Source organism: Ambystoma mexicanum, chromosome 11 (genome assembly GCF_040938575.1).
Source record: "Ambystoma mexicanum isolate Mex_15411 chromosome 11, UKY_AmexF1_1, whole genome shotgun sequence".
Lineage (NCBI taxonomy): Eukaryota > Metazoa > Chordata > Amphibia > Caudata > Ambystomatidae > Ambystoma > Ambystoma mexicanum.
The window spans coordinates 933,328,308-933,349,486 of NC_090934.1; positions in this window are offsets into that span (position 1 = coordinate 933,328,308).

Here is a 21,179-nt window from a genome sequence, read left to right on the forward strand (position 1 = left end):
GAGTCGGCGATGCGGTCCGCATGAGGCTGAGCAGCCCAGTCCACCATATGCTGGAGTATGGACACCCAATAATACGCCCTGAGGTTTGGCGCCTTGAAGTCTGAGGTCTGGCGGCCCAATACCCCCTTTGCCTGCTGGTAGCTGGAGATTGGCCAGGGATATACATGAAGTCTCACCTTTCCAGAGCAGCCCATTAAGTATAGTATGCATCACACGAAAACAGGCAGCTCCCAAGATCAAAGGCATGGAACACATGTAGCAATCTCTGAAGCATTATCATTTTTGCCAGAGCCAAGCATCCCTGCAGAGAAATGGGAAACATGCTCCAAAACCTGGCGAGCCCCTCAAACACCGTAATCAGCCTTCCGATGTTCTAAGAGTCCATCCAGTCCCAATCTACACTTATATGGATGCCCAGGTACTTGAACCCAGCAGTCGCAAACTCCATCCCAAAATGGTTCATGTCCTCACCTGCATCCTCCGGCAATGCGTACACCACTGATTTAGCCTTATTAATCACCAGCCCTGATAATGGACCAAAAGCTTCCACCGTCGCCAACACCTGGTGCTCCTGAGGGTTCAGGACAAACAACAGAACATCATCCACGTACAGAGAGATGCAATGCCTGCCCCCCCCACACCCCCAACGAGCAGCAGTCCAAGACCCTCATGTTTGATCCTATACATTCTCGCCAAAGGTTCTATTACTAGCGCAAATATCAGCGGCGATAGTGGGCATCTTGCCTCATACCTCTACCCACTTTCCACACCTAAGTGACGACTCCATTCACTCAGACTCTTGACGATTAGCCAACAAACAACAGCTTCACCCACTCCAGGAGGCCAGCGCCCAGTTCCATCCTTTCCAGTACCAACCACTGGAAGTCCCATGAAACCGAGTCAAAGGCCTTGCAGGAATCAAAACTGACCACCGCTAGACTCTGCCGTCTGCCTGCATTTGTCCAGTACCAAAAGCAATCACCTTAAATTGTGTATTATGTATCTCCATGGAATGGATTCCGTCTGAGCGGGATGAACCAACACATGCGTAAGCGGGGGACAGTCAGGTTGGCAGGATTTTACTGAGAATTTTGATGTCTACATTTATCATGGCTAACGGCCTGTAGGACTCACACTCAGTTGGATCCCTACCTTCCTTAGGCAAGGTCAGAATCAACACGTCTAACATGGATGCCGGAATTCCCCCCTTACTCGGGCCTCCAACAGCACCTTTAGCAGTTTGGGTGCAAGGAGGTATTTATACACCTTTTATATCTCCCCCGGTATCCCGTCCAGTCCAGGGGTCATCCACCTAGCCAAAGAGTTAATAGCCGTAGTCACCTCCTGCAGCGTTATATCCCGCTCCAGCTGCTCCCTCAGCTGCTCGCTGAGCAATGGCAGCTCTGTTTTCCCCAGCCATTGCTTCTCCCACCCCTCGTCAAATCCACCCCTCTCCTGGTATAACTCTGCATAGAAATCCCGGAAGACGTTACAAATGCCGACATCATCCCTAATTAGTGGCCCTTGATATCATCACAACTCCTGGCTCCCCTCACTCTTGACCAACCTAGCCAACAGCCTGCCCGCCGTGTCCCCTTCTGCATGCTGCCTGGCCCTGTACCCAGCATACTGTATTGCCGCTAGTCGGTCCCTTGCCACCACAGCTCACCCTTCGCTTTGTGCAAAGCCTCCCCCTATATCCGTCCCCTCGCCCGCCCCTGATCCAACTGGGACACCTTAAATTCGTGGCCCTGCACTTCCTGGTTCAGTACCCTAATAATCCCCACCCTGGACGCCATATGCACCCCTCTTAAAAGACTTTCAGTGTTTCCCACTCCTTGGACCACCTCACCGTTGATCCCCAATTTATATCCAAAAACTGCTGAATGCTTTCACGCAGAGAGGCCCTAAACCCTTCATCCTCAAGCATCCGCACATCCAGCCTCTATTTGGGGACGGGTGGACGAGAGTCTCTCCGATATACCGACAACACCAGGGGGCTGTGGTTCGACAGTGACTTGTCCAGGTATTCCACTCTAGCCACCCATGCCAGTCTCTCCTCCCACACAAATGCATAATCTATTCACGAATACAACCCGTGAACAGCCGAGAAGCACTAACGGTAGGACACCCCCATCCAGTCGGTGGGTAGCCCGAACTGACCACCACCCCCGCCCAAAACAAAAATCCCCCCTTCCCCAAACACAGCATAAGGCATGTACCCTATCCAGCCACGCTCCCCGCCACCTCAAGCTCATTACTCCCCAAGAGAAGCATTCCGTCAGCTGACCGCAGTCAACACAAACCCCACCAATCAGCCACCTCCTCCCAACAGCTGGTTCTTCACTCATTTTTCCTGGACTCTTTCAGCACTGAGCCCGGTCCGAGCACAGGCCGCCACACCCAGTCCCTCAGCTACAGAGTACCATCAGTTCCAACATAGACCTTCCCAGAGGACGGGCCCCCTAGTGGGACACCCGACATGTCCAGCAGTGGTGCCCTGCTCACTCCATCAGCCCCGAACGCCTCCAACCAGGGGCAGGTCTACCACCATACACGAGTCCAGCCAGTCCCAGACTTCCTCCGGGAATTGGAAAAAGTGTGATCGACCGTCCACCAGCACCTTCAGCTTTGCAGGGAATAACAATATGTGCTTTAGCCCCAGCTAACTGAGCCTCCTCCTCAATCCATTGAAGGAATTACACTGCCTTCGGACTTCCTGGGTGAAGTCAGGGAACACCAAGATCCTCCTGCCGCCTACTTTGTATGCTATCGTCCGTTGGGTATCCTGAAAGATTGCATCCCAGTCCCTGTAATTCAGCAGCTTGGCCACCACTGCCGGAGTGGGATTCCCGACCGGCGACGGTCTTTCTGGGAACATGTTTGCCCTTTCGATGGTAAACCACATGGAGAGGCCTCTGATCTTCAGGACGTCAGTGAACAGGCGTTTGAGATACAACTCCATGAGGGGTTCTCCTTGCCTTTCACAATCCCTAGGACCCTGATGTTGCTTCACAGTGAATGTCCTTCTGCATGCATCCTCTGCCTTTACCTGAAGAGTTCCCATGGCTGCGGCCAATGCATCCACCCATGCCTGGAGTCCCGCCACCTTGTCCTCCTCTGCACAAACCCGGTTCTCCCCCTCGGTCAGCCTCTACCCCATTTTCCTGCAGTCCGCCCTGACCAGCGTGATATCCAAAGCCACTTACTGTATCTTCCCCTCCAGAGACACCCGGCAGTCCTGAATGGCTGCCAGGAGCTGATTCATTGACACTGTCTCCCCCAGGCGTCCCTGCTCCAGTCCTTCCTGAGTCTCCTGGGCTCTTAGCTTGGGCCCCTTGCTCTTCCTGCTCAGGCAGGGATACAGATTCTGCTGTCCCTACACCATCTTGCAAGTGGGCACTGTCCCGGCCTCCTCCGCACACTTCCGGGCCTCTGTGGGAGTCAGCCAGGGCACCAGTACCCCCGCCCAGCCTCCCCCACTGCACCCCACTCTAGCCCAGTCCCTACCTCAGCGAAATCGCATGCCCGCTCGTACGTGTAGGCTACACCCCTGACAAAAACGTGATTTCCCAATACACACTCGGCACCCACCCTGTCCACATACCCCTCTACTGCACATGAACCACTGTAGTCCACACCCCCTGCCCCCTCAGCTCCCCTCACCTGTGACACCCCCGCTGGCAGCCCCCTCCAGACAGGACACCCCCACAGGCACCCTCATCTGTGACACCGCCCGGAGGCAGCCCCCTCCAGAAGGGACACCCCACACAGGTACCCTCACCTTGACACCCCCCACAGGCAGCCCCCTCCAGATGGGACACCACCCCTAGCCTCCCTCACCTGTGACAACCCCTGCAGGCAACCCCCTCCAGAAGGGACACCCCCTGCAGGCACCATCACCTGTGACACCCCCACAGGCATCCCCCTCCAGATGGGACTCCCACCACAGGCACCCTCACCTGTGACACCCGCTGCAGGCAGCACCATCTAGACGGGACACCCGCCGCATGCAGCCCCCTCCAGACAGGACACCCCCAGCCTCTCTCACCTGTGACACCCCCCACAGGTAGCCCCCTCCAGAAGGGACAACCACTGCAGCCCGCCTCACCTGTGACACCCCTGGCAGGCATCCCCCTCCAGATGGGACTCCCACCACAGACACCCTCACCTATGACACCCCCCGCATGCACCCCCTTCCAACCGGGACACCCCCACAACCTCACTCATCTGTGACACCCCTGCAGGCAGCCCCCTCCAGAAGAGACACCCCCTACAGGCAACCCCCTCCAGACGGACACCCCCTGCACGAAGTACCCTGACAGTGTGACACATCACCAGTGCAATGAATGTCTTTTGCTCATCTGAACGTCCGTGGTGTGACCGCACCATGAATTGCTACATGAACATGTATCCTGCATATCCAAACAACTGCAATCACTGGAGATCCTTCCAGACCTTAATCGTCCCCCAACAGCCACATGTGGCGAGTGTATTGCAAAAACATGTGCATTTTGCACATGCCACATTTCCATGGCATCAAAGCACAGCGACAGAATGTGTACCCATGACCGGAGCAAACAAATCAAAAATTGTAGCAAGATCCATAGACAATGGCCAGGAGTGTCACAGCCTGAGCATAAGTGAGCTGGGTGACAAAATAGCTGTCAGGGGACTATCATGTGACCGGCCCATGCATGGGTGATGGTAGGGCAGTCAGAGAGAGCATGACTCGCAGAGACTGGTGAATGGTGCAGCCACTCTGGAAGATAAAAAAAGTGCCACTACTGCATTCCAGTGGTAGAGGTTGACCAACACCTGAACGAAGGCATTGTGTGATACCACATGCTGCTGAAGGTGTATGCATGACATGTGTTTTACACAGCAATAACAAAGTCATGTGCTATGATGTGACCATGGAACTCTCCCACAGTGCGCCCACCTCCCTCCACCCCAACCACAGTGAAGCCAAAAACAGAGTGATGCAGCACAGGTCAATGGAAATGCAATTAGACAGTGGACACCCATCCGTCTGATTGACATACCACCACATTTCAGACAAATGTGCATCCTGCCATCCACAACCATTCCAGCAACAATAATACACAAGCATGCACCCAACCAGACACATGACTGTCGAAATAGAAAGTATATCGTGCCTCCTATTGTAATAAATATATTTAACATTGGCCTACACCAAGCTGCTCGAAAAGTCACTTGCGATAGAAATCTGTGTTGCAAGGTCCTGACCTTAAATCCATGTAGGCCGCCATTTTGGGTCAAACCGCCATTTTAGGATTCGTTGTGTAAAAGTCACCCTGAGAGATTTGCCGAAATCACCAAACACGAGGTAAGATTAGTTAGGTAAGATTCTTAGAAGTACCGATCGGTCCTCCTTAGGTTTGGTCAGGTGAGTCGTGACCCGATTCTTAATTTAATCCTGACAATTTGAATTTTGGTGCATTGTATCTGCAGACACAATTATTGACCAGGTAACACCAAGAATTTGAGATATGCCTGGGAAATTGTCTACCTGCTTTAGGGCATTATTCCGCAGTGATAGACAATCGTTGGAATTTAGCCGTCCCTCACCTCAGGAGGGGTCGCTGGCTTGTACTATGTACTGTAAGTACGGCATTGGAAGTATAGTATTTAATGATATTTGGCACAGACAAACCAGACATGCCTCCGAACTTCAGTGGCCAATCAATGGTAGTTTTGAGATCCCTCGCATTGAATATTAGGAGTCAGTCTTGTTAAAGAAAAAGGCTAGACCTGCAGCATTTGACGTTTTGCAGAATTGGAAAAAGAAGCGTTGCAACAACTTAAAGGTAGAGAGAAACATGCACGTCGTCATAAAACGAACGCTGAAAAAGCATTGTTATATGACCAAAACAAACAGGCTGAGGCGACTAAAAATATGGATAGGGCTTTCTCACTTGGAATTCAGAAAATCTATCCTTCTAAAGATCTTCATATTTCTGATGAGTTTATTGACAAAATATTAAAAGAACGAAGGCCTGGTGCCTCTGTGCCACCTCCGTATGTTCCTCTTCCCACTGCTGTACCTCTTCCTGCTGTTTTTTCTGCTCTTCCTGCTCAACCTGTTGTTCCTACTCCTCTGGTTTTTGTCCCTCCACTTGCTCCTCCGCCTCTTTTTATCGCACTAGTTATAGTACCTCCATCGAATTTGCCTGCTCCCTCTCTTCCAAGTGGTCCTGAGCCTCTTGTAATCGATCGAGGTACGGGAACAAACGTTGTCACTCGCAATACTGTACCGCCGGAGAAGAAACGTGAGTTAATTGCATGGGCTAAGCATTGTATGAAGAAGGATGCTCAAGCTAGTGTTTTTGCCACACTTTGTAATACGGATAATTGTCCTGAGAAAAATGTTTTTATTGAAGGTTTAGGAATTCAGTTATGTATAATGTGGGGAAGATTAAATAATGCAGATGTTCTGCAAGGGTTAAGGGATCTAAATACTCTAGCACTTTCCAGAGACACTGTGGAGAAGGTAAATGAGCATGTTGAGAGGTTATTTGGGTATAGAAAGGAGTTAGAAAAGATACAGAATGAGGATGATGAAGAGGAGAATATGTATGTACAGAAACGGTTCCTTCCGTGTCGTAAACCGATATCAGAAGAAATGCGAATTTGTAAGAAAGACGCGATTAGATGGATTTCAGACATATCGATAACTCCAGTTGAGGTATATGACACATATAGTCAATATACGTTGGAAATGCAGAAGAAAGTGATACAGGTAATGGTAGAGTAACTGCAGGATGAGTGTGTAAAAAGGAAGATTAGTTGTCCAGTTATTGAGCATTTATAAGAGAGCTTTTTCACTTGACACTTCTTCGACTGCTTTAGCGCTCGACTTGGCTTTGTTACTTAGTAAGCATTCGGAGTTGCCTACATCTCAGTTGCCTATGAGAGAGGTTCCTCCGACATTTGTCCCGAAGGTTGAGATTGAGGCTGATCCTGCACATAATATAGTCGCTGTGAACATTCCTGCACATTATATATCACAGTTTGTTCACGTCCCGTTTTCACGGCAGGAAGTGAACACCATTAGACAGTCTATTCCTGACATTAGGAAAAATCTGACAGGGTTCTATAAAGAGATGGAATCTGTTTTGCAATCCTCAGTGTTCACCTTAGGTGACATTGATTTGTTGTTTCCTGTACTCCTGCCCGTAGATTTATGGAAACAAGTTAGAACTATTGACGATGTACCCTGGTTGGGAGATACATGGGCGAATATAACCAGACTCGATGGGAAAAGGCCAGCTGGTGAAAGACCGCAACAGGTGATATTAATTCTGCCTGATAGAATCATTGCTAAATTAAAAACCATAATTCCCGAAAAGAGAATTATTTGGGACAAGCTTACGGCCTGTGTCCAAGGAAGGTGCCACCGAGTTCTTTAATCGGTTCAAACAGGTATTCTCGGATTTCAGTGGACAAGACTTAAGCACAGAGTCTGGGAAAAGATTATTTGTGGGCAAATTTGTACGTGGATTACTGCCTGACATCTAGTCACAGATGATGTCTTCTGAGAGCGCTTGGCAGGCGAAATCACAATCAGAAGTACTGCACATGGCTCAGTACTATGAGAACCGTGTCAATAATGAAAAAGATAGGATTGAAAAACGGAAAGGCGATTTAAAAACTAAAGTGCTATTGCAGCAAGTTGTTAGGGACCCCAGAGGGGGTAATTCTCAGGTTAGAGGTCAGTATGTCCCGCAGGGGAATGTGCCCTTGGGTCCTGTGAATATTAACCAGTGTGCTTATTGTCGTCCAGAGGGTCATTGGCGAGCACAATGCCCCGTCCTTCAACAAAGGTCGAATAATACATTTGGTAATATGGGTAGGTGATCCAGAGGTCGCCCGGGCGTAGGGGGCCCGGGTAGAGGTCAGTTTACACAGGACCCTCAACAACCTTTTTCGCAGGACAATCAGACTCCGAGTGCGGACACTAGGAATATATTTGATCATTCTTCCGCTGCATATTTATCTGAAGAGCTTCCTTTTGATGATATTCTGTTTCGTTAGGATTGCCCGAAGCACGGTTTGGAACCTACACCTATTCCCGTCAATCAGAAAGGTCCCTACGTTGAAATGGTGGTGGGAAATAGGAAACATCAGTTTTTGATAGACACTGGAGCACAGAAGTGTTCCATTGATGATTTGCGGGTTCCAAACATTCCACTGTCAGAGCAAACAAATGTTTCTGTAGGGTTTTCTGGTACACCAGTTGTTTGTCCGGTTTCTATGCCAGTACCTATTTCTTTGGGTCCCTTTACGGACCAGTCTCCTTTTCTGTTGACTTCAGATTGTGGAGAGAACTTTCTGGGGTTGAATTTGTTAAAAAAATTAAATGCAGTGATTTATTGTTCTTCTGATGGAGTGCGCTTGACGATTTCACCGCAGCAATTTTCTGCCTCACAATTTTTGACTAGACCTTTGCCTCCAGAATTCATTGATGTACCAGAGAGCTTGTGGGCTGTCGATGACAATGATGTCAGTGTTTTACAGATCGAGCCTGTTAAGATAGTTTTGAAACATATAATTGAGCTGCCACGCGTTCCCCAGTATAAGATTTCGGTTGAGGGCGAGCGAACTTTGAAATGTATTGTTTCTGATTTTGTGCATCGCGGTGTGATTGAAGAAATTTCAGGAAGTTTGTGTAATAGTCCTATTTTACCCGTGTACAAGAAAGGTGATAATATAATTCCATTCCGTTTTATAATTGATTTACGTGCCATTAATAAAGTTGTGGCACCACAATTTCCAATTGTGCCTGATGTAACAACGATCCTAACCATGATTCCAGCTACAGCTACTTACTTTAGTGTTGTGAACTTAAAGAATGCGTTCTTTAGTATTCCTATACACAAGGATAGTAGATATTTGTTCGCGTTCACCTTAGGGGGACGCTCGTTTACATTTACTCGTGCACCTCAAGGGTACACAGAGAGTCCTAGGCCCTCATTACGACCCTGGCGGAAAGCGACTGACCGGAGCGCCACAGCGTAAATAGCGTTTCCGCCATTGCACGAAGGAGCAAAGTGCGGCCCATTCCGACCCATCGGGCACGAGCACCACGGCATGGCGGAAGTGCAAAGTCCGCGATGGCGGAAATGACCCCAAAACGGCCCACACCGCCGCCGTACGGCGCCCTAGGTGCAATACCGCCACCCCTCTTAGCGGTCACCGCAGTGTGCGCCTACCGGAAAGTACGGTGCCCGGAAATATACGGAAACGGAAGTTAAAACATGGGCCCGGAACGGGAAACATCCCGGCGTACACCTATAAATACACTAAAACCACACAACCACTAAAATCACTACCCTGAAACACACCCCAACCCGTCAACCACCCTAGCGAAACCAAGAAAAATGGGAAAAGTAGCGAAGAAAGCGTGCGACCGCAAGCGGCAGGTCCACTTCTCCCGTGAGGAACTCACCGTGCTAACAGAGACCCTCCAGGAGAATGCTGCCGTCGTCTTCTGCACGCAAATGACCAGGACGGCACTTGCAAACAAGGAGGCCATATGGGCTCTGGTGGCACAGCGGGTAAGTGCGGTGGGGACCGCACCCCGCACCCCACAGCAATGCCGCAAGCGATGGGACGACCTGCGGATACGCGTCCGCAGCATACTCTCTGCCAACCGCAACATTGCCACAGCCACCGGGGGAGGTCCTGAATCACCCATCAAGTTGACCCCCTGGGAAGAAATCTGTGCCTCCACCATCGGAATGGAGAGCATAGAGGGAGTCGGAGGGATGGAGAAAGGAGTGCAGACATCCGAAGATACAGGTCGGTGGGCCAGATAAAACAATGCCAAATCCACACAGTCCATCCATGTGAAGTACCATGCGTCCACATAGTGCAACAGAAACACATGTCCAGGAGAACGTCCACACACATCGGCCTGATAGCGCACGTTAAAACCCACAATAAATACATAAATAATTAAAAACCCCTAATACACGCACTACACGTGCAGCAGGCACACCCTAACTGCAGGCTGCCAAACAACTGCACCCTCACTCCACACACAAATCAAAGCACCTCCAAGGCCCCGACCCAAATCACCCTCAGGTACCACCCCAATGCATGTGATACAATGCCATTCCAATTCCCACAGACCCATCAATAACCCTCGCCCTCCTTTACTCCACCACAGGGTCCGATCCAAACGACGAGCTACAGGACACCCCTACCAGCACACCTGCAAAGAGGGCCAAGACCAACGGCCAGAGACCCTCCACCTCAGCTGCACGCATGAAGACACGCCAGCAGCACAAATCAGGTGGCAGCACAGAGGAGGGAACATCAACAGGCACCCCAGCAGCCAGCATGCCCACAACACCACCACCACAGGTCCCCCCAATGGATGCCACAGAAGGCACTGCCTCTGGTGGCAGCAGCACCATAGGTGACACCCCATTGATGGCAGCATGCTCCGACACAGAAAACGGGGATGCCGAAGTCAGATCCATCCATGACCTGTCCCAATCCCCCTGTCTGTCCCATCCCGTACAACATGAGGATACCACGCAGGGGCACCCACAAGACGACGACTGGCCATCCCCCACAAGCCCTGTGGCAAGGCAACATGAGGACAACAGCCCCTCTGTGACACCCCCGCAAATGGCCATGGCCCAGCAGAGGCAACAGTCCCTCGACCAGTTGATCGAACAACAGCAGCAACTGGCCACGCTCCTCAAGGACCATGCTGATGAATGTGGGGGCACTAAGGCAGACATAGAAACATCAACTGAGACACTTAGGGCACAAATCGAGAGTAGCACCGAGAGCCTGAGAGTCCAAATGGAGAGAAGCACCGAGAGCCTCAGGGGGGAACTGCATGCGACGGCCAAGGACGTATGTGCCGAACTTGCCGCAGTGCGCCGTGTGCTCACTGAGCTCTCGCAAACCCTTAGGGACATGCATGGACGTGAGCAGGCAGACACATCATCCGTTGCAAGTTCCGTCCAGGGCAGCCCCCAACGTAGATCTGGAAGGAACCTGCGCTCCACAGGCAGGGGTGCCCCTGATACCCGCAGAGGGGGCATGCAATAGCGACAGCCCACTGACAATGAGCATCTTTGGACACTGGTGTTCGGGGGGGAGGTAGGAGGGTGGAGGGGGTGTGTTGGGCTCACTTGGGTGGCGGGTCGATAGGGTGTTCAACATGACATCACATATGCCATAAAAAGTGCACGATCAACCAATGAGATGTGTGGACATTGATCTTTGTGTACTAGGCCATCATAGGCGTACAGTCCATATTGTGCATGTCCCAGACACACGCAGTGCCACGAGTCCCGTGTCCATGTATCAGCCACCAGGCGTGAGTGCTAGAAGCATACATCAATGAGATGCTGACGAATGTCACGGGCCTCCGGTGCCTCGCAGACTCCATGAGGTGCTGCCACATCCCCACCCTCATCATGACCATCTTCAGGTGCTTGCAGTTCTGCGTCAGGGGGCATGGGCACATTTCTACGTACGCACATGTTGTGGAGCATGACACATGCCATCACCATCTTTGCAACCTTCTCATGGCGGTACAGGAGTGCCCCGCCAGACCTGCTGAGGCAGCGGAAACGGCCCTTCAGTAGGCCGAATGCCTGTTCTATGACTACACGGGTACGTGAGTGGGCATGGTTGTAGTCCTCCTCATGCTGGTCCCGTGGGTTCCGGACTGGTGTGAGGAGCCATCTCTTCAGTGGATATCCAGCATCACCTGTATGTGGACGAGAAACGTATGATGTGGAATGCCATTGATACGCACGCACACCCCCCCCCCCTTCCTGCCAGGTCATTGCCAATTCACATACCCCACATCATCATGCATGTAATGAGACTCACCGAGTAGCCAGGATCTGTTCCCTGCGTGTCGCTCCATGTAGCGTGGTATTGTAGAGTTCCTCAAGACCATAGAATCATGGGTTGATCCAGGGAATCGGGCACAACAATGTGTAATGATCCTGTTGGAGTCACACACCATTTGTACATTCAGGGAATGAAATTGTTTTCGGTTGCGGTACTGGGCCTCCATGGCATGTGGGACGACCAATTCAACATGGGTGCAGTCGATGGCACCAATGCAACCCGGTATGCCGGCAAGTGCATGGAATCCCACTTTCGTGTTTGTAATTTCCTGCTCCGAGCGTGGTAGGGAGATGTAGTCGTCTGCGTGCTGCAGGAGGGCATCGAGCACTTGCAATAGTGTCCGTGAGAACAGTGGCTGAGAAATGCCATGCAACTGTCCGACTGTGTGCTGGTAGGTGCCTGTGGCCAGGAAGTGGAGTACAGACACCACCTTCAGTAGGGGTGGGATGGCGGTTGGGCTATCTATCATGCTGACAAGGTCAGCCTGTGTCATGTCCACAATGGCGGCTATGGTGTCCCGGTCCAGACGGTAGAGGGTGTGGATCTGCTCATCAGTGAGGTTGAACGGATGTGCTCGGAGGCGTGGGATTGCGGGCTGCCTGCGTGGTGGTAGTGGCTGTGCTGGTGGGCCTTGCTGGCCCTGCCTTGCCCTCCTCCTCCTCCTGCGTCTCCTCCGTGCTGCTGGTTGTAGTTGGTGTTCGTCTTCTTCTTGGAGTTGGAGCACTTGCAGTGCTATCTGGTCCCCCAGGGCCAACATCGCGAGTCCTGCCGGTAGCATTTCGGTGTGGTTGTGGGAGGAGACTGGCTGTGCAATTTATGTGTTTTCAGGCTGTATGGCCTCCACCTGTGGTGATTCATTCCACCTGTGCAAACTGCCCTCCCCTTTGGCCGAGCACGTCACGCGCACAACGCTGCAATTCGGGGAATGGTATCTTGCTATTGCTATCATGTATTTGTACCCGATGGCCGTGTAAGATTGGTTGATATGTTCATTCTGCTGTGGTCCCATTGTTTCCCATTCTATCTGTGCAGTCGCGAACAGACTTGTGAAGGGTCAGTGGAACGTAGTACTCGAGTAACGGTGGGCCCTCATGCATCACTGTACCGAGTTGCAACGACGGGCGGGGCGTCCCATTCGTGGGTGAAGGCAGTTGCCATTTTCACACACAGCCGCACTCGATGGAATAATTAGTGATTTCAAACGGCCACAGATGCCTTTCCGACGTGGTGTTGCAAATGAGGAATTCGAAGGGCGGCGCTTTCGGTCTTCAGCTAGCGGCGAGGAGATGCCCACAGGTCTGACTGCAAATATAACGTTCTATTGTTCAATGTCCTTGAGACAGGGCCCATGGCGAGGGAGCAATGATTGATATGAATAGTTTGGGATGCGCAATAGCTACGTGGGCGATGAGGCCGGCCGTTCCCAAATACATGTTACTTCACAACACTGGAATTACGGGCTGGGGCAGTGTGGATTTTGCAGGCTGCATAACGCACAGACTCAATGGATGTTTCTAATGTTATGTGAGTAATTATTCAGGCGTTTTGATCCCGGGATGAGGGAATGATGAATGGATGCATGGGCAGGTGATTTGATACAGAGTTTGCCATGTACAGGGCTTCTTGGGATCTATCCGCCTCCCCTACGCTATGTGATGCAGGGCTGCCATAGTGGGACCATCGTCTATCTGGCCTTGTTGAGCCCTCCCTGTCTCGAGGCGCCCTCAGACACTTGTGTCCATGCACGTTAACATTCCCATCTGATGGATTCTGTTTTGACAGACGCATGCACAGGTACACTCGTTTGTGATGGTGTTTGCACCTCGATATGGATGGTTATGAGTCGCAAGTGGTTTTGGGGTGGTGATGATCCTTTTGAGTGGGCTAGCATGCATATGGCTGTGGATTTCGTGTGATCATTGAAGTGAGTTGTTCGAATGTAGTTCTGATGGCCATTCTGTTCTTTTTCTTTTCTTTTGGTTGACAGGTATCTCCTCCCCTTTTGCCACTGCCATCTGTATGCCACTCCTGCAGATGGATTTTACTCCCGACACCTGCTGCTTCGTGTTAATCAGTGGAGCAGCATTACGATCTTATGGGACGATCGCCAATGGCCCACATGCCCTTACGCAGTACTGGTGGCTCGGAGCAACATTTCGGCCTTTCAGCTGGACTAGTGCCTCCCCATTGGGACGGCCCTGCGGTTCTGTGCGCTTCCATGTTGCCTTTTCGTACGTGAATGTGGCTCTGTGTACCATGGGGGAACAGGGCGACACACAAGTAGTGGCTGGTCATTTCTTGCGGATGCAGCCCACAATGGTGATTAGTGTTTTGGAGTTCATGGCCTGATGGCTGTATGGGCTTGGTGACTTTGATGTGCATAAATTGCTATTCTGATTTGGCCCGTGTAGCGTTTTTCTTTGCAAGTGATGTGGCATATGCCTATTTGGGGGGCGATGTATTGTGAGGAGATCTGCATTGGGTTCCAGCTTCGGGGTTTAGTTGCGTGGTACTGTACTGGGCGCGTTTGCCTACTAAGCCCGTGAGGTCAGGGATGGGGGCTGCCTATATGACAGTTTGAATGTTGTCATGCTCAGGGGCGGGGGATTGGGTTTTGTGTAACAGATGCCGGTCAGCCAGGTGGACTGGTGGAATGATGTGATTTTCGGAATATTGCTGGTCACAGGTGCCTGTGTTTGCGTGCGTTTCTTGGTGGGGGACTGTGGTCATGTCCATTGGGATGGCTTCTGTATTCGTGCCATCTGTGCCCTGCAGCTCCCATTGGCCCCTCTTGTGTTGCTTTTGTTCGTTGGCATGCATGGGTGACTTGTACATTTCAATGGTTGCATTGTGACTTCATTGCACCTACGGGGAGTTGTACTTTGTGGGCAGGGAGCGGTGTACAGGCACTCAGTGGGGCCGTTTACGGTTGATTCGCGATGCCGTACTTCTCGCCATGGCGGAATGGTACATTACGCCATGCCTGATGGCGTTAGGTACATGTCCGCTAGGGTCGGAATTGGCGTACCCTTGCGCCATGGTGGTGTTTGCGGTTTGGCATGGCGCGCGCGCGCGTGCTTGGTGCAGTTAGCGTTGGCGTTCACTACGGTGTCGCTAATGGCTTCGTACTTTGCGGTGACGGGTCATAGTCGCACCGAGCGCTATTCGATGGCGGTATTGCATTTCCGCCATCGTTTTTCGATTTCCGCCAGGGTCGTAATGAGGGCCCTAGTGTTTATAGTAGGGCTTTGAAAGAACAACTTGATATCCTTGAATTGCCCTCTACCTGTACTTTGCTTCAGTACGTTGACGATTTGCTTCTAGCTGCCGACTCTGAGAGTGCCTGTAAGGAGGGCACTGTGTTATTACTTATTCATCTAGCTAAGCATGGTCACAAAGCTTTGCTTAAAAATGTCAATATTGTTGTCAGGACGTCGCCTATTTAGGCTATCTCCTGTCAAAGGAGGGAAGAAGATTGACACCTGAAAGAATAAAACACATTTCTGGCATGTCTGTCCCAAATACACAGAAGGAAGTTAGGGCCTTGATAGGTATGGCTTCTTACTGTAGGTTGTGGATCCCGAATTTCTCACTAGTGATCAAACCAATGGTGGCTTTGACAAAGAAGGGCATTTCTTCGCCATTGCCAGGGAATGCGGTACACCAGCAGTCGTTTGACTTGCTTAAGACTGCATTATGCTCTGCACCAGTTTTGGGCACACCAAACTATGAAAAGGCCTTTGTATTGTTTGTGCATGAATGTGATGGATGTGCTTTGGCTGTATTAACGCAGGAACATGGAGGGAAGAATAGACCGTGCGGTTACTAGTCTTCCGCCCTTGATCCTGTAGCATGCGCTTTGCCAAGATGTTTGTGCGCTGTCGCTGCTGCTGCCGCGTCTGTAAAACAGAGTGAGGGAATGGTCCTAGGCCATGATCTAACCCTAAAGGTGCCTCACTCTGTAGATGTTCTATTGAACCGAACTCAAACGCATCACCTCACTTCTGCACGGTTGACAAGATATGAATTGATCTTGTTTGCTCCCCACATTCAAATTAAGCGGTGTTGTGTCCTTAATCCGGCTGAACTTCTACCTTTTCCGCAAGATACTACTTGCGGCGATGAAGAGTCACATGATTGTTTGTATATGACCAAACAAGAAACAAAGGACAGAATTGATTTGAAAGATACTCCTTTGGATAATCCGCAAGGAGAGCTGTTTTGTGACGGCTCTTGCTTTAAACTTCCGGATGGTACATCCACAGCCGCTTATGCAATCACTACATTGAGCACGGTTGTGGAAATTAAGGCCGCAGAGATTATAGCATTGACCCGAGCTTGTGAACTCTCTGAAGGGCTTGCAGTAAATATATATATATACTGATAGTCAGTATGCCTTTGGGGTGGTTCACAACTTTGGGAGACTTTGGTCAGAAAGAGGGTTCCTAACTTCGCATGGTACCAAGATTCAACATGGCTCCCTAATAGTGCAACTACTCTCAGCGCTTGCGCTCCCTATTCAGTTAGCAGTTATGAAATGTGCAGCACATCGAAAGATTGTGGATGATATTGGAAAAGGGAATGCTTTCGCTGATCAGATAGCTAGACAAACTGCCACAGATCTCTTCACGGAGATGTATATTTCAAGGGAGACTGTAGATGCTTATGTAATGGATGAGGGTGTTGGGTCTGTACGGGATATCCAAACTGATGCCACGATGGAAGAGTCTAAGAGGTGGGCTGAAGGCTTGGGAAAACTTGATGATGATGGGTGTTGGGTGGACATGGTCAAAGGAAAATGGCTGTTACCTGACGCCTATGTCATGATGATGGTTGTCATGGCACATGGCCCTACACATGTTTGTGCCCAGGAGGTTACGAAAATGTTAGAAAAAGTTTGGGCAAATGACAAGATTTCAGAAATTGCCCAGCACTACGACCAGAACTGCATGATTTGCCTACAACACAATGTGGGAAAGGGGACATCAACTCCAAGGGCAAGTTTTGGCCCACCTTCTGTCCCCTTTGAAGTTATTCACTTTGATTTCATTGAAATGGAACGATGCAACAATTTAAAGTATGTCCTTTTGGTCATTTGTGCCTTTAATAAATGGGTTGAGGCTTTCCCTGTTAAAGATGTTACAGCCATGACCACTCCGAAAACCATGTTAAAGGAGTACTTCCCCCGGTTCGGTTTGCCGAGAGTTATCTGGTCGGACAATGGTCCACATTTTGTCGCCGCTGTAATCCTACAGATATGTACAGCGTTGTGAATTAACAAACGGTTCCATTCGGCCAGACATCCTCAGAGTGCCGGACTAGTAGAAAGACACAACGGTATCATCAAGAACAAGCTCGCTAAGATGTGTGCCAGCACCAAACTAAAATGGCCGGACGCCTTACCGATCGTGTTACTAGCCATGCGTACAACCCCTCAAACTAAGACTGGGCTCTCTCCATTTGAGGTGGTAATGGGGAGACCTGCCAATATCTGGAATCTTCCAAAATGCCAAACTTTAAAGAATGTTGAAAATGTACTACTTTCAGATTATTGTAGCCAATTTACTAAAAACCTGTATTTGATTTACCACCAGGTACGAGAAACTTTACCTGTACGATACGAGGGCCTGGGCCACGGCATACGACCTGGGAGTTGGGTGCTCGTCAAATCATTTGAGCGCACCTCCTGCATCGCGCCTTGCTGGCGTGGGCCATTCCAGGTCCTGTTGGTCACCCAGACAGCGGTGCGGGTAGCTGGACGAAAGAACTAGATCCACGCGTCACACATCAAGAAACTTCCTCGCCCTGTGCCACACGCTACAGAAGAAACAGAACCCCTTGCTGATACTGTAACCAACGATCCCAAAGCAGTAAGCAGCACTGAGAGTGTGTCAGAAAATATCTCTGAGCCCAGGAGGCTTCGGGAAGCTGCCATTTTGTCTCCACACTCTCCGCAAATTTTGCACCCGGAAACGTCTGTTTCAAATTCAGCCTTTTCACTTGCCTCCGACACGTTGCTTCCAGCAGGAAGTGACGACATATTGTTTCCAGATCAATTGGTACCAGGAAAAGTATGATACAACTTGAGACCACGAAGATAGACTTACGGCACGGTTCGGCTGTTCATTCGGAGGAGGAAAAGAGTCATCGAGGGCTTGCTTTTGCCCAAATTTGAGAAAGGGGATTCTGTTGGCTAAGGGTTGTGGAAGGACTAAGAAGCCGCGCGACCGGGGGGTCACCAGCAACGAACATTGGGGTTTCCATCCGAAGACTACAATGCCTTCTACCGCCGCCGCTCGTATGGGACTTGTAAATAAGGGGGTGACCAACCGGGACAATGGACAAAATGCCTGGGCCCCGAAAACTTATTGCTATATTCTTGTAATTATATTTGGTTGTTTTAATAGTCGCTGCCTTAGGATTTTGGTACCTTGAGGAAACTCACTCTTTAGAACTTTTGTTGGCTACTGAAAGTGACATAAAGTAATAGCAAAAGACCTAATGGCAATGGATATTTCTGATAGTGATTCAGGGTGCATGGACAATGATGCATGGAGTTATTTGCAAGGAGATCCAAAGTAGTTTTTAGCACTTGGCATAGGCCAAAAGGAGGGTTTGTCGAAATAGAAAGTATATCGTGCCTCCTATTGTAATAAATATATTTAATATTGGCCTACGCCAAGCTGCTCGAAATTCGCTTGCAAAAGAAATCTGTGTTGCAAGGTCCTGACCTTAAATCCATGTAGGCCGCCATTTTGGGTCAAACCGCCATTTTAGGATTCGTTGTGTAAAAGTCACCCTGAGAGCTAAAATGGTGGACGATGTCATTGCAGAATACAACATGGCCGTCTTGACCTTTGTACATAGCTAATGTGTAATTTGCTTGCATGCCACTTGTTGAGGTCATGAACTGAGACCTTGTCCTTCACTGACCTATGTGTAGAAGGATTACTCGTGCAATGAAAACTAATCCACAAGCATATGTTGAGCCAATGTATTCAAATACTGAACAAAGAACATCTGTTTAACTACATTGTATTAATGTTTAAGAAGGCCTGCATAGAAAACTTTAGAATACACAGCTATTGCATACACTTGTTGATACATGTATTAAAGGCAAACCAGTTATATGTGGTTATTTGAGACTTGGCACGAACCCTAGATCGGTGATCTATTAAAAGGAATATTAACCCGAAGTGGGGCTGGGCATCGCGCCCACTAAATGTATAAAAAGCGAATGTATTCTAATGTACAGCGTCTCTCACTGAACACACTGAACCACGCTAGAGTTCTTTGCGTTGTACTGAGGGCCGATAGCTATCTGATTTTGCTCTGTTTTTTGTAATTGGATTCCTTGTAACCCCTGTTCGGTGTATTTCCTTTTGAGGTACTCAGCCTCGATATTCTTTTTCTGTTTTCACATGACGTCCAATGGAGAGATGCACTGGATCAAAATAGAAGTAGCAAACAGGCCGATGCATAAATGAAAAGCACGAAGCGAGGAATTTAATAAATAAAAAGATATATTATAAATAAATACGCACAGCACAAATGTACAAATAAAACAAAAATGTGTCCATGTTAAATAAAAAAAATATATAATCCTTATGCCTAAATAACTATCTACAGTAAAAAACGGAAAGGAATGTCCAAAAATTGTGGTGAAAATAAAAAAAGAAATAAAGGAAAACTACACCTAAATAACAATATACTGTAAAAAAGGGGAATGAATGTCCGAAAAGTGTGGTTAAAAGAAAAAATAAATAAAGGAAACCTAGACCTAAATAATTACATACACAGGCAGCGGGCTAGCCCATCTCCTCATCCACAATTTCGCTCAGTCTCTCCACCAGGGCATCAACCAGTGCTACATCCTCTTCCCCCAGGCGGACCTATGTAGTTGCCTGGAAGGCTTGCAGGGCCTCCAGCATATGTGTTTCTATCACCACTGCTTCCATGCAAGTGGCCTCCAGGAAGGCAGCCCTCCTCCTTGCCCGACGCAGCACAACCTCAGCCCTGGCCATCAAAACCCTTGCCTATCGAGCCTGCTGCCTCTCTGCTCCTATTTGCTGCCCATAGCACCTGAACACGGAAGACATTCTTTGTCTGAGGTCCACGTTTACCTCCTGCCTCACACTGTGGTCCTGCCCCCTTGATGGTTGGCTCTGAGACATGTAGCCTCCTCCTTAAAGCCTACTGCTGCCACAGCTTCTGGTGCCTGCTTTATGTGTTTGCCCTCCGGGCTGATGACGATACCCGGGGGCGTATGGCCCGTGCTTTGCTTCTGGATGTCTGCTGTCCCTCCATTGCCGGTGACCTTGTCGGCGCCTAAGTAGGCACGGTGACCAGATCAGCAGTTTGACCTTCGGCTCCCAACTCAGGCAGGGATGTTGGCTCCACCAGACTGGGCAATGTGAGTGGGACTGGTGCACAGGGGGCCCTGGTGATATCTAAGCTGGAAGGCTCCCCGGAGGACGACTGGTGCACAGAGGAGGAAGACGAGGTGGGGGCTGCATTATTCAACAGCCCACACAGCACAAACTGGACCAGGAATGTTGCAATCCAGCTGAGGAGACACCATACTTCATCGTGATGACATGCAAGCAGTCTATGTGAAGCCTGCACATCATCACGTATGACGGCTGTACACCTCGCCGCCTCATCCTGCAGTGGTATCACTTAGTCCTGAATGGCAACAGCAGATTGTAATGGGGTGTCGGTTTGTGTGGACACATCCGACACCAGGGGCTGGGTCTAAGTGGAGGCATCCCGGCAGGCCCATACAGCTGCATCCACTGTCCCAAGGACAAGATTTTGCAGAGGCACCTCCAGGGTGACCAGCACAGCCTCATGCCCCAGGGACAGGACTGCAGTAATCATGCCCACCTCAACACCCCCACCTGGCCCCATGGGCTGTGCTTCAAAGGCCATCTCCTACACCTCCACCCCCACCAACCTGGATGACTCTGGGGTGATTTCTGCAATGGAGGGCCCCTGTGTTGCATCACCTCTCCCCCCCCGCTGCTGAGGAGTCCACTCCCACCGTCGCCCTCTTGGACTTACCCCCAGCAGCATTGCCCAATGGCACTGACACGGCCCCAGCCACTGCCTGCTGGAGGCATCAAACCTGCCATGGTCCACAGCACTGCTTCCGCCCTGTTCATCAGATGCAACTGTAGAAAAGGAGATACAGAACATAAACATAAGTGTACTGCACCAAGGTGGGCATGGCAATACAAACATTCACATGAAGTTGACTATTCAAGGGA